At 36.8% G+C, this 13,216-nt stretch overlaps 1 long non-coding RNA gene across 1 annotated transcript in view; it reads right to left on the bottom strand.

Annotated features, from left to right (window-relative positions):
- Positions 3,787-13,216, bottom strand: part of LOC102159376 — a 68,027-nt gene continuing 58,597 nt past the window's right edge. Inside the window, exon 3 of the long non-coding RNA XR_300829.3 lies at positions 3,787-5,383. This is a non-coding gene — a long non-coding RNA (uncharacterized LOC102159376). The remainder of the gene's footprint in view (positions 5,384-13,216) is intronic.

The raw sequence follows: 13,216 nt of genomic DNA, 5'->3' as shown, positions 1-13,216 counted from the left end.
TATATAAACAAGGTACTCTGGAAGAAGAACGAGAAACTAAATAGTTAATAATACAAATTAATCAATTAAAAACAAAAAATTAAAAATAACTCATCAAGGATCTAAATCTTCGAGAGATAAAAATAAAATGTTAGCTAGACTAATCATGCAAATAATGCAGGTAATTTCAAATACACAAAATAAGAAAAAATAGCTACAAACGCTAAAGAATTTATAAGAATATATTAAACTACTTTTTCACAAATCATCAATTGTGAAAAACTAGATGTAATAGATGAGTTCCCATGACTATAAACGCCCAAATTTAAAGACACCCAGATGAGATGTTTGAAATGGACCAATGATCAAGCAGCAGCCACCATGTTATTTAAACTGTTACATATCACAGAAAAAAGACGGATAACGTTCATTTTTGAGGGGCCCAGTTTAAATTTATATAAAAGCCCCAAAAAGAAAAAAGAAAACTACAGAGCTGTCTTACTTATTGAATATAGATGCAAAAGTCTGAAATGAAATATTAACAAATAGGATCTATCAGCATATTGAAAGAATACTACACAATGACTAAGTGGATTCTTAACCAGGTTGGCCAACAATAGTTCATTTCCACAAAAATCTTTTAATATTTACCATTTATTTGTTCAAGTAAAAGATTTCATGTTTGATCATTTTTTAAAAACCAAGGTCCCTTTTTTGGAAAAAAAAATTATAGAATAGGAAGTGGCATACATAGAAAATTCTTTAATGCAAATTCTTATCATTTTGTACAAATTTTGTTAGAGGTTAACATTACAATTTAGTTTCAAGATTAACAGAGTATTCAAGACTAGCCTATGACTGAATTTGAGGAGTAATTAACATAGCGCAGAGATGAACCCAAAGATGTTAGGTTTGAAAAAGGCTGAGAACATCACTTGTATCAAGGATAGTTGCATATTGCTGGGTAGAAACAGAGTTGCTTTTATTGTGTGAAAGTTCAGTTTCTAAGAAGGGTGAGGATAGATGAAATGTAGTTGAAGAGGTAGACTGTGCCAATGGTAGGTATTTATCTCCTAGTTTCACCCATCCTTCTCTATTGGCTTTGCCATACTGGATCTGGGCTCTGCAAACCACCTTTCTACCTTGCCAACTGGCACCAATGTCAGGCTCTGCCAACAAGGGGGGTTAACAGGGGAAAGGAAGGCTTGGAAGACTACGAAGAAACTTTCATCTCCTCTTTGTGAACTGTGGGCTCCCAGTCTCAGGTTCAGGTGTGCATCACCACAGCAATCCTTTTTGACCAACAGTAGGTCTTTCTTTTAAACATCTCATTTAAAATTTCAAACACACATATAATTGCAGAGAAACTGGCACTCAGAATAAAGACTGCCTAGGCCACAGAGCGAGTAAGAGCAGAAAGATGTTTTAAGCCCACCACTGCTGACCGCAAGGTTCTATATATTAAATGAGACCAAGATTTATTGAAAGAATGGTTTCAAAAAGAGGAGTAATATGAAATGGGTTTGGAAAGGTAATAACATTTGGGGCAGACTCTGGGAATCTACAGTTTATACAGCAGTGATGGGGAGACAGTTAACCATCCTGGAAGCGTATCACGTGACCTTTAGAGAGAGATGGAGAAACAGACCTGGAGCAGGCCACCACTGGAGAGAGCACAGTCCTGTCTTTGAAAATCCTGACATCCAAATGGAGCCTTTGTGAAAGAAAAATGAGTCTTCACAATCATTCTTTAAGAAAAATTCTTGTTTGGTAAACTTGTGCCAATACAATGATTCCTTAACACAATGAAGAGACCATATAATATTCTGTCTGCTTTGGAAAGCTGTCTGCTTTGGAAAGCTGTCCCACTCATTTCAGTTTATTTTTTAGGATTTTAATTTTTTTCAATTATAGTAGAGTTAGTGTTCTGTCAATTTCTACTGTACAGCAAGGTGACCCAGTGATACACACACACACGTGTGTGTGTGTGTGTGTGTTCTTTTTCTCACATTATCCTCCATCAAGTTCCATCACAAGTGACTGGATATAGTTTCCTGTGCTATACTGCAGGATCTCATTGCTAATCTACTCCAATGCAATGATTTACATCTAATAACCCCATCCTCCTTCTTCCTCCTCCCCCTTGGCAACCACAAGTCTGTTGTCCAAGTCCATGAGTTTCTTTTCTGTAGATAAGTTCATTTGTGCCATATATTAGATGCCAGATATAAATATCATATGGTATCTGTCTTTCTCTGACTTATTTCACTTATTTGGTTTGTTCTTACAGGTCCCATGGGTATGTTTATCACTTCCTCAAGCCCCATCCTGAAAAGATCCTTTCAGATTCTGTCAGCCTTTTATGGGGATAATTCATGTGGAGGTGATAAAGATCTGATGCCAGGCCCTGCATTTTTCCCCTGACTCATCCTATTCCAGTATCTGGGACCACTTGACTTGTTACTAGAATCAAGCCTCATGATAAGAATTTAAAGAAACAGCTAGCTCAGCCACTCAGAACCTCAGAAAACATGTGTCATGCTGCTGGTTTTCCTCTGATCTTCCACTTCAGTTGTAGTCGCTGCTTCCTTATTTATTTATTTAGTTCTGTTAAAACCCTAGCATGATAATCTGCCTGAATTCATTTAACTAGGCTGCCAAGCCCCATGCTCTGGCCTTTGCAAGGGTTAGCACCCAGACCTTGTACTTGCCCTGGTCGTGGGAGCACCACAATATGCTGTCAGGTCTTCTTAGTGCTAAGATACTGAAGCTCTGGTCTTAGCCCCACCCCTGGGTAAACTGCCAGCATGTTCTATAATGTCATCTCTACTGAACTTTTACTCTAAATTTATTCGTGACTGCTTGTACTAGTCAGCTTTTCCTACATACTTACGTATAACAAACAAACCCAAACTTTGACATTTACTTCTCCTTCATGTGTCTCGGGGTTTGGCTGCAGTGGGTCTGCCCCAGGCTATGAGCTGGGTACAGGAGTGTTCCAGGTATCTTCTCATTCCATGACTTGGGAAAAGAGTAGCTCCTATCTGTGCTGTGATGATGTCTTGGCAGAAATTCAAGAAAAGGGAACAGCAGCCCCAACTGCCTTACGATACCAAGTTTAGGATATCAATCCTGTATCTTCCATTTGTCAGAGCAAGTCACAAGACCACGCCAAAAGCCCGTGGGTGAGGAAGTACACTCTGTGCACAGGAAACCCTACTGGGGGCAGAGAACAAAGGAGAATGTGGACAAGTAGTGCAATCAAGCACAATGCACATCAGCTAGCTGAGTTTGCTAGAGGAGGAGGATGATCTGATAGTGAAACATTAGAAATTCTCGATACTTTGCTTTGTACATGGTCTAAAAAGCTTCACTTTTTCAAAAATGGTTTGCAAATAAGATTCAGTGGAAGATATACCATTCCATCTTCCCTGATGGTCTTTCCACAGGACTTTGTTGAATATGAATTTAAGTCCAAATTTGTAGGGAGTATTAACAAAACAGTAATGTGGCTGTGTATTTGTGTGTGTGTGTGTGTGTGTGTGTGTGTGTGTGTGTGTGTGTGTGTGTGAGAGAGAGAGAGAGAGAGAGAATGGTTAGAATTCTGCCCCAGTCCAGTGCATTAGCTGTTACTTAGTTACACAGATCAGTGTTTCCTGGTTCAGTATACATTTCTATAATAGAAAAGCGTAAATACAGAAAGGTAAATATCACTAGGATATTATATGTTTTTTTTTTTTGTGATAACAGGCTACTTTCTCTCCCACTCATTTACTTTTAATTAAACTCCTTTTTTAAAAACTTAGCTTGATCCTAAGAAATCAACCCAGCAGCAATTTGCACCAAGATGGAGCCCCTTTGCATTTTGTGGGTTTTTTTAAATTCTTTTTGTGTGCTGAGGATATTAGGGAAAAATAGTTAATAAATAATGTCAAACAAATTCATAGAAGTAGAACCCAAAAGAAATGTTAGAGTTTACCAAATGACAGCAAGTTCCCCTCCCCACAACTAGTTACCACTATCTCTTTTGCCCTGGAACAGAGTTCATATCCTTTAAGTTAGTGGAGACATTCTATAATCTGCCAGCATTTAGTTCTTAGTAAATAAAACCAAAGAGAAAAATATAAAAGGAAATACATATTTTAAACAAAGACACATGTTCACATGGTTAGCAGGCTTTTTTGTTTTCGCACAATCCAGGTGTTGGAGAGGATCTTTTTTGAAAGCAAAGGACAAAGACTTAAGCATATCTGTGTAAACTCAGGTATTTTCAAAATTCCCATCAGAAAATTTTTGCTAGAAAGATTTGTTCCAGAAAAATATTTGATGGACAAGGAAAATATATTTATCCAAAGACACAAAGTTAGGATCTCAGGATATAAAGCTTAACCTCTGAAAGAGAATTAAAACCAAGGGAAACTTTTCACACAGGGTGAAAATTAAACCAATAATTGGTTTTGTGGAAGTGTTATCATCCAACTTCCCACAATAGATGGTATAGCTTAGTGTAGGCTTGTTCTGATGAAAGAGCTAATATTTTTGGTCTCTTACTTGCTAAAAGAGAAAGATCTTTTATTCAAATTTAATTTAGCTGCAAGAAATGCTCATATTTAAGAACACACACACATACTGGAAAGATAATTAGCTCTTTGGATTTTGCCAAATTCACAGGGAACAAATTTCTTAAATAATGATTACTATTATTTTCCAGAAACAAATGAAGCACTTAAATTCTCCTTACGTGGAGTTGCAAGATTATATGATAGATTTCATAATTAAAAACAAGCACATAAATAACCCATAATTGTTCAAAAGTTATTATGTGTCCTTTTATTTATAAGATACCATTTGAATTTACATTTGAAACTTTTAAGAAGAATAGAACACTTTGCCTTCCATCTCCAAAATCAGTAAATTTAGTAAAATGGCTACACCATCTATTAATATGGCAAATTAGAGATGCATAGTTAGGGAAGACTGATGAACATTAAAGTACTTAAAAAGTCACATGTAATAACAATATTGCTATTGCCATCCCAAATTTTTGTTACTGGATGATATGTTGTTTTTTTTTTTTTCAGATCACTTTTAATCCTTACAGTAATCCAACACATAAATGTTCTTACACCCATTTTATAGATGGGAAAGCTAAAAATAAATGTTTCCCCCATCTTTTAAGTGATGGGTGCTGGACTCAAATCCTATGTTCTTTCTATGACACAATAAAATCCATAAATGGGTAAATTACTCATTCCTTAATCTAATTCAGAAGATATTAGCTGGAAGATTGCTGTGACAATTTAACAGGTATTTCTGAGTATTTCCCTCTCTGAAGTGCCCATTAAATGTCCTTTCCACAGTAGTGCCATCTGTGAGGTCTTCTGTCTCAGGTTTAGGTGTTAACCTTGAAAAATGAAAAAAAAAAAAAAAAAACCTGTAAAGCACCACATAAAATACAGTAACAGCTGCAGTTTTATCAACCCTCCCCAGTTTTGAGAAGATGCTATATGTCAGTGTCAACCGTTAATCCTATTAATTAAAAACAAGAAGCATCTACCATATTTCATTTAAGATCATATCAAGTGTACATGTTGCCTTTACATTACCTAGTCTATAAATAAAATGTGAAGATGTTTATATTGACTTGTTTCCATAGTGATGAAAGAGTCTTCCCTTGAGTTGTCAAGGCGATATGCAGTAGCCTAGCAAACTGGATGAGCACAGGAGCCATTTGTCAAGTAATAGGCTTAAGAAAAGTCAGAATACTCCAGTAAGAGATGATCTACCTATAAATAGAGCCATGAATCTCAGATTGTGAGCACTTTAGTTTTAATGACATGCCAGCATCATTTTTTCGTGTGTGAAATAAATGTGAAGCCATATTGAGAAAGGCTAAGGTACTGTGCACATCCAGGTAACCAAGTTATATTTATATTAATGGTGAGTTTTTTTTTTCCTGGATAGCCAAGTTTTCTTATAGAGAAGCAGTCACAATTTTCCAGGTCTGAGGATTTGTTGGCAAAAATGAAATGTTAAACAAATTTGCTATCTTCAAGGGGGTTTACGTTGAAATCAATCAACTCCTTAATTATGAAAATTTAGAGAAATGATTCCTTGGATGGTCAGGGGAAATGCTGACAAAACAAAATGTGTTATCTCTTTCTTGATAGACGTGAAAAATAACAATGCACAATTCAGCTTTGTATTTGTTGGTACATAGATGTCTGTTATAACTACTAGGGTAGTTGGGACCTACCAAAAAAAAATAAAAAAAAAAAAAAACCCTACAACTGGGAGTTCCCTGTGGTCTAGTGGTTAGAATTTGGCACTTGCACTGCTATGGCCCAGGTTTGATCCCCGGTCTGGGAACAGATCCCACATCAAGCCACTGCATGCTGTGGCCAAAAACAAAAAAACGTAACAAAAATATTCTGAAAACTTAAAAAAAAAAAAACCTGCAACAGTAAGAAAAACACATCCCCTCCCTTGAGTTCCAATGTTTTCATTAACAAATTGAAACTCTCAGGTCAGAAAAAAACAAGAATACCTATTTTTTTTCAAAAGCAATGAATATAGCAACTTACTCCTGGTTGAATATGAGGGAATAGATGAGAAGTCACCATTTTTAAACAGGTGTTTAAGGGAAGATATCTGCAGTTCATGTGAAAAGATGAACAGCAGAGTAAAATTACTCAACTATAGGCAGCAGGAATTCTCATCGTAGCTCAGTGGTAAATGAACTCAACTAGTATCCATGAGGATGCAGATTTCAGCCCTGGCCTTGCTCAATGGGTTCAGGATCTGGCATTGCCATGAGTTGTGATGTAGGTCCCGATGAGACTCAAATCCCACATTGCTGTGGCATAGGCCAGCAGCTGCAGCTCTGATTCAACCCCTAGCCTGGGAATTTCCATAGGCTGCAGATGCAGCCTTTAAAAAAAAAAAAAAAAAAAAAAAAAACCTCTAGGCACAATGGACTGTCTCTGTCCAGCTAAGAGTAAAACATCAAAAAACTAATAAAAAAAATTTTAAAAAAAGGAAAGAAAGAAAGAAGAAAGAAAATTCGAAAGACAACCCCTAAACAACTACACTAACTAGAACTTTTCTTCAGATTATAAGGGGAGGAAAGCCTCAAGTCATAAAGCCTTTTCTTAAATATCTTCTTTAATAATGTGTAATAATTTTTACCAGTCAATTTCCTTTAGTTGTCTACTTAAACCAATGGTTTGGCATTGACCTAATTAAACTACATGGTAATTTAGTTAAAATTTAAGCCAATTTTCAAGAGTATTTCACAGGAATGTAATGGACTGTCCTATTTTATTTTATTTATTTATTTATTTTTTTTAATTTTCCCACTGTACAGCAAGGGGGTCAGGTTATCCTTACATGTATACATTACAATTACATTTTTTCCCCCACCCTTTCTTCTGTTGCAACATGAGTATCTAGACATAGTTCTCAATGCTATTCAGCAGGATCTCCTTGTAAATCTATTCTAAGTTGTGTCTGATAAGCCCAAGCTCCTGATCCCTCCCACTCCCTCCCCCTCCCATCAGGCAGCCACAAGTCTCTTCTCCAAGTCCATGATTTTCTTTTCTGAGGAGATGTTCATTTGTGCTGGATATTAGATTCCAGTTATAAGTGATATCATATGGTATTTGTCTTTGTCTTTCTGGCTCATTTCAGGACTGTCCTATTTTAGATTCTAGGTGTTTTCCCTGTAAGACTTTGCCACAAGCAGTGTTGCCACAGAACTAACTAGCCAAAAAGACACTTTCTTCCTGAAAGATAAAAAGAACATAATGAGAGAAAAAGGAGATAATGAAACGTGGACAATTAATAACAACAAAAAAAATTTTAAGAACATTTTTCCCCCAGTGAGTGGGAAATAGAAGAGGACAGGTTATTCATTCATCTTTATATATCTCCAGGAAGAAAGTTTGGACACCTAGCAGGTGGTCAGATCAATGTTCAAAAGTGTCTATAATTTTATTGTGAAAGATTAAAATACAAAAAGATTTGAATACATTTAGAATGTGTGTAGATTCACAGTTGTGGTTGTATTTAGGTATATCTTAGAGAAGCAATGATACTTCCTTTCTGAAAGTTGATCATTAGAGATACAGGATCTAATGCTGGATATAAATTCTTTGTGATGTAAAAAAAAGTCTCCTTTGTCTCCTCGGACTTCCTTGGCAGTAAAACAAACAGAGGAGGGAATGCTGGTTGAATATCACTATCCATAACACATATAACTAGTAGCACATAGCTAGATACATTTAAATCTTAAATCGCATGCCCAGTCCTTCTGTTTCACCAACTCATCTAAGACAGGTTCTGTGCCAGATACCAAAATTTTCTATCAAAAAACAAAAACAGATCACCATTTTCAAGAACATACTTATCAGGAATCAGGCCATCATTCTTTTTGGGGGAATAGGAAAAGGCTTATTCTTCTTTTGTTCCAACATCAAATACTGCATGATAAATTCAGTAAATACAGCATCAGAGAGCAAACTGTTATATCTAAATTAGCTAAAGAATCGGTAGATAACAAATGTTCTCCAAGACTGTTGTGAGTTAAAGCTAGTTCATCTTTTATGGTAAAACTACTTTACAGTCAATGAGTTGTGGGTTGAAAATGCTTATGGCAAAGATGTTTAGAGTGAAAATACAGGACAAAGTTGTTTTAGTCTGCTTGGTATTCTGCATTCCCCTTCATGTGCAACAGCAGACAGCCTGTCCCTGTTTCTTTGGGATGACCACTTAACACCAGATAAACTTTGGGGGGCTGCCAGAGTTCCCTACACCTCTGACCACAATTGGTAAATAAGTGTTGGAGCCATGACTCAAGTCAAACCAGTTAGACTCTTTCAGAATTTTATATACGACCACTGGAAGCAAAGAGCTCCCTCATGCTGCTGTGGAAATATCTGAGGTAATGTAAACCTTTACCATCCCTTTTGGTCCCCTCCTGGTGAGGGCCAGCTGCAGCAAGAAAGAAGATTCAGTAAGAACCAGAGCCAAGCTAGGAAAGAGATGGAGTGAGAAGACCAGGAATGCCATTTGAATCCCCAAATGGACTCCCACTTTAGATAGATTAAATAGTCTTCCCAGGCAAAAAAAGAAAATAAATTCAGTTGTTTTCATCATTGACACTATTTTAAGTTGTATTCCTCCCATTTGCAGAGCCACATTATTACAAAAAAATAACTCCTTCCTTAATTTTCTGTATTCAAAGCAAAAAAATCTAAAAATTATATTTACATGGCAGCCTACAATTTCGCTTCAATACATTTTCCTTGTTTACTTTTATTTTGCGCTGAATAATTTGCCTAACTCCATCTTCAATCATTAAATAAGGTCAAAAAATACTCTTGGCAACTGTCCTTAAATACATCAATGTTCTGTCTCCTTTGATTAAATGTTTAAGACTATTTGAAATGACTTGGCAAGGTGGTAGGGTGTTGTTATTTTCACCCGCGGATTAGCTTTAAGTACAGAAGTTAAAATGACTTTTCCTTGTCAAAATAATTTGGGGCTTCAAAGAAGACAGTGACTTCCAGGGGTAGGAAATTTTAAACTCAAGATTCAAGGATGGAGGAAGGGTGGAAAGAGGGAAGGAAGGAAAGAAGAGAAAAAGACACTTGCTATCTCAAACAAAAGACACAATCCCAACCCATTTTTCTCAAGTCAAATCAGAGCATCATTTTCAAGTCCTCCTTCACCACTTCAGTGTCCTCACTTAACTGAGAACCTAGAACAGGAGTTCCTGTTGTGGCACAGTGAAAACCAATCTGACTAGGAATTATGAAGGTTGTGGGTTTGATCCCTGCCCTCGCTCAATGGGTTAAGGATCTAGTGTTGCCGTGAGCTGTGGTGTAGGTCACAGGCAAAGCTCAGATCTGGCATTGATGTAGCTGTGGTGTAGGCTGGCAAGTGTAGCTCCAGTTTGGCCCCTAGCTTGGAGACCTCCATATGCCACAAGTGTAGCCCTAAAAAGAAAAAAAAAAAAAAAACTAAGACCAGTCCTATAGCTCCAACTTCAAAATGTCTTTCATGTCCAATACTCAGCCCTTTCATGGTCACTGCCCTAATCCAGGTCATTTTCAGTTTCTACTAGCATCACCAAATTCATTCCCTACTCTTAAACCAAGATGGGAATTATAAAATGCAAATCTGATCATATATGCTTTAAACCATTTAGTGGTGTGTGCCTGGTTTATGTCATCAAATCTGTTATGTATAACTGAATCACTCTGCTGGATAGCAGAAATTAATGCAACATCGTAAATCAAGTGGATTTAAATAAAAATAAACTTACATAGAAATAAAATGTATAATTTTTGGATTCAGAAAATAGAAGAGACATGACATGCAAAAAAAAATCTGTTCCTTATCTTTTTCTTTCCCTTCTCAAGGGAATCAGGTTGTTGTCATGTCAGGAAATCTCTTAACAGTGTAAGTATAAATAGTATACATGCTTTACTGATTTGCTAATCTTCTAAATAATTTATTATAATTTATTATAATTGTTCACTTGTTCCTTAGGATATTATAAACTGCAAAATATTACTATTGTTTATTTTTTAACCATGTCTGGTAGTTAGTACAATTCCTAGTGTGTGTGTGTGTGTGTGTGTATATGTGTGTATAGTAGGTGCTCAATAAACATTTAAGTGAATGAATAAATGAAATTTTTAGTGCTCCTCTTGTTGGTTAGTATTTATTGAAATGTACAAGATCCAAAGGAATGCTAACATTAAACTGAAGTGAAATATGTTTATGTGTTGAACATTTCTTTTTTTTAATTGTCATTTCCCCAATACAATTTTTTTTCTACTATACCACATAGTGACCCAGTTACACATACACATTCTTATTTCTCACATTATCATGCTCCATCATAAGTGACTAGACACAGTTCCCAGTGCTATACAGCAGGATCTCATTGCTAATCCATTCCAAAGGCAATAGTTTGCATCTATTAATCCCAGGATCCCAATCCACCCCATTCCCACCCCCTCCCCCTTGGCAATCACAAATCTATTCTCCAAGTGCATTATTTTCTTTTCTGTGGAAAGGTTCATTTGTGTCACGTATTAGATTCCAGATATAAGTGATATCATGTGGTATTTGTCTTTCTCTTTCTGACTTCACTCAGTATGAGTCTCAATTTGCATCCACAAAGTTGCTGCAAATTGCATTATTTTGTTCATTTTTTAATGGATGAGTAGTATTCCATTGTGTATACATACACCATATCTTCCTAATCCAATTATCTCTTGATGGACATTTGGACTGCTTCCATGTCTTGGCTATTGTGAATAGTGCTGCAATGAACATGAGATACCACCTCACACCACTCAGAATGTCCATCGTTAAAAAGTCCACAAATAGGGAGTTCCCGTCGTGGCACAGTGGTTAACGAATCCGATTAGGAACCATGAGGTTTCAGGTTCGGTCCCTGCCCTTGCTCAGTGGGTTAATGATTCAGCGTTGCTGTGAGCTGTGGTGTAGGTTGCAGATGCGGCTCGGATCCTGCATTGCTGTGGCTCTGGCGTAGGCCGGCGGCTACAGCTCGATTAGACCCCTAGCCTGGGAACCTCCATATGCTGCGGGAGCAGCCCAAGAAATAACAAAAAAAAAAAAAAAAAAAAAGTCCACAAATAATAAATGCCAGAGGGGGTGTGGAGAAAAGGGAACCCCCCTGTACCATTGGTGGGAATGTAAGCTGGTACAACCACTATGGAGAACAGTATGTAGGTACCTTAGAAATCTATATATAGAACTACCATATGTCCCAGCAATCCCACTCTTGGACATATATCCAGACAAATCTTTCCCTAAAAAAGACACATGTACCTACATATCATTGGAGCATTTCTTTTTCATGACATTCCTACATACTAAATCAAAAGGCCATTTCCTCATTTATGTATCACTCAACAAGAGTACATTGATTTAGTACGATGGTCAGTGTTTGCTATTAAACAACCTAAATGTCCATCAGTGGAGGAGTGGATCAAGAAGATGTGGTACATATACACAATGGGATATTACTCAGCCATTAAAAGAAATGAAATACCAGCATTTTTAGCAACATGGATGGATGGACCTAGAAATTATCATGCCAAGTGAAGTCAATCAGACAATGAGACACCAACATCAAATGCTTTCACTGACATGTGGAATCTGAAAAAAGGACAGACTGAACTTCTTTGCAGAACAGATGCTGACTCACGGACATTGAAAAACTTATGATCTCCAGAGGAGACAGTTTGTGGGGTGGGGGGATGTGTTTGGGTTGTGGGATGGAAATCCTGTGAAATTGGATAGTTATGATCATTATACAACTACAGATGTGATAAATTCATTTGAGTAATAAAAAAAATTAAAATTAAAAAAAAATCGCTTTTAATTACCCAATCAACTAGAGGTTAAAAAAAAATATCTTTGGAGAAAGAAAAAACACATACATATTCTAGTACAGCAGCATTTGACAACTTTCTCCTCACACTCTTATGTAGAGAAATGCTGCTGATGTATATACATAGACAGCTGTAAACCCTTCAGAAGAAAATTTTATGCTGCCTTAGAAAACCTCTCACAGTTAAAAGTGCCTCTGAGTAAGCCTGGTTTGAAGCTTGTGATTTCCAATTTTCTTTTCTTTAATGATCACTTCATAATTAAGAAAGGCTGGATTTAGAATCCTAGTGATATAAGACTGAAAACTAGCTGCTTCATTGGCACCTGATCTACATTTCCCTGGAAATGTGATTGGCTAGGTTTTTCATGGATTTTTTAGTAGCGTTTAGTCAAGTGCTTTACTAGGTACTGTGTCCAGTTCTAAGCTGCATTACAAGCACCTGTCTATACTTCCAGAGCAGTTCTGAAATTGTAGAGAAGGGTATATCGACACAGAGCATGGTCTACCCATGGATTAATTTCCCATCAGGCTTTTCTGATCACACTGCAGCCCCTGAGTGTAAAATTCATCTTCCTAGAACATCATTTTGATCACACCCATCCCTCTGATGAACAGTATTCAGTGAGGAGGTGCCCTCTTCCTTTTCAGAGTAAACCTAAAATACTTGTATATTAAAAAGAAAGACTGATGGAAGTTCAAAAAGAAGCACAATGTCATTGTATAAGTGCACGCAAAGAGAGCCACAAAGGAAAAATTTCCAGAAATCCACACAGTAAAAGGCCACAGAAAGAGGGTTACGTTTGT

Source organism: Sus scrofa, chromosome 1, assembly GCF_000003025.6.
Source record: "Sus scrofa isolate TJ Tabasco breed Duroc chromosome 1, Sscrofa11.1, whole genome shotgun sequence".
NCBI classification, from domain to species: Eukaryota; Metazoa; Chordata; class Mammalia; order Artiodactyla; family Suidae; genus Sus; species Sus scrofa.
The sequence above is the reverse complement of the archived record's forward strand: the minus strand, read 5'-3'. Positions and strand labels throughout refer to the sequence as shown.